This window comes from Engraulis encrasicolus, chromosome 6 (genome assembly GCF_034702125.1).
Source record: "Engraulis encrasicolus isolate BLACKSEA-1 chromosome 6, IST_EnEncr_1.0, whole genome shotgun sequence".
Classification (NCBI taxonomy): domain Eukaryota; kingdom Metazoa; phylum Chordata; class Actinopteri; order Clupeiformes; family Engraulidae; genus Engraulis; species Engraulis encrasicolus.
This window is the reverse complement of record NC_085862.1, coordinates 4,057,102-4,059,085: the sequence shown is the minus strand read 5'-3', so window position 1 is coordinate 4,059,085 and position 1,984 is coordinate 4,057,102.

Below are 1,984 nucleotides of genomic sequence, written 5' to 3'. Positions count from 1 at the left end.
TTTTTCCCTGCTTCCTCTTCTCTCTTTCTCTCTCTTATTTCACCTTGTTTTTCTGCTTTATTTTACTTCTTTCTTTCTTTCCACTCTCTTCCAAAACAACAAGCCTAGTTAATTCCCATGTCTTTCCTTCACCTCCATAACACCTCTCTCAAGTCCCGTCTCTTAACTTCGTCTAGGTGTGCTCACTCTTCCACTAATGTGCCCCCCACGGAGTCTTCGCTGCATTATGGCAACACACATACACACACACACACACTTAGAGTAGACGCCATGCACACACACACACACACACACACACACACACACACACACACACACACACACACACACACACACACACACACACACACACACACACACACACACACACACACACACACACACACACACACACACACACACACACACACACTTAGAGTATGCGCCACGCTGGGAGAGAGGGAACACCGAGTGCACTCAGCGTGGAGCACATGTGTCAGCGCAGTAAATTAGCACTCTCTTGTCTCTCTCTCCCTCTGTCTCTCTGTTCATCTCCTCTCTCCGTCTCACTTTCTCTCTCCCTCCTTCTGTCTTCTCCTCTCTCCCTCTCTTTCCTCTCTCTGCCTCTTCTGTTGATGGCCTTCACCTCTTCTCTCTCTCTCTCTATCATTCACTCTCTCTTTCTGTCACATGTGCGTCACAAGAGCCCCATGTCACTCGTGCTAAACTCAATATTGTCACAGAATAATAAAGAAACCACGGCAGGTCTCTCCAGAATAATAAAGAAACCACATCAGGTCTCTCCAGGGTCCCTTTCGACACTCACAGCTGCCTCCGATAATGCAGACAAACATACAGACAGACAGACAGACAGACAGACAGACAGACAGACAGACAGACAGACACACAGACACACAGACACACAGACAGACACACAGACAGACCAACAGACACACAGACAGAAAGACAAGACAGATATAAATACTATCAAGCAGGCAGACAGACAGACAGAGACAAACAGACAAACTCCTACTCGCAGGCCCTGAGCTGTATCAGATGACACATTAAGATGCTGATAAACACATAGTCAAACATCTGTGCCCACCGTATGAGGCATGAAGCGAAGCCTGCCACCAAGCATCCTCTCCCCACGTATCACCTCTCCACTTCAACACCAACATTAAGCTCCTCACCATATGTACACATGCAGGCATCTGAAGCATCAAAGCACACATACAGTACAGCACAGGAAGATGCAAGTCATGTCACACACAAACAACTTTCACAACCAATTTCTCTCCCCCAAGTGCTGACAGGCACAATCACATCAAAACACATAGTGTACAATTCTTTACATATACGGTAGGTAACAAAACACCACCCAACCACAGCTACCACAGTAAATAATGCAGTGTTAGAGACTCGGGTAATACTTTACTTGATGCCGGCGTCATATGCATGACATAACAGTGTCATAACAGTGTCATAAGGCAGTCATACATGTGTCACAAACATGTCATAAATATTATATGACTGATATTGAGTGACAATGACATTTGGTTTTGGTGAAGACAGCCCTAACAATGTCAACTTTTCATGACTGTAGAACGTTTATGACATTCACATCACACTGTTTTGACATTATTTTGACACTTCTATGTCATACGTATGACGGTGGCGTCAAGTAAAGTGTATCCGAGAGTCGATTAAAAATGTTCTCAAATGTATTCAATTCAATGTATACAGCACTCTCTGAGTGTTGACTTAACACTGCATATTTTAACATTGTGTAAGTGGCGTGGCACTGTGGCTGTAGTAGACATTGTGTAAGCGGAGTGGCACTGTGGCTGTAGTAGACATTGTGTAAGCGGAGTGGCACTGTGGCTGTAGTAGATCATTTCACCACCCGTCGGCTGATGTATGCATGCGAGTGTGGCCCCTCTAACACTATAATAACTGAGTTGCACTTGCAGTGATTTCCCTCACCGCCAAGGCAGAGGAGAAA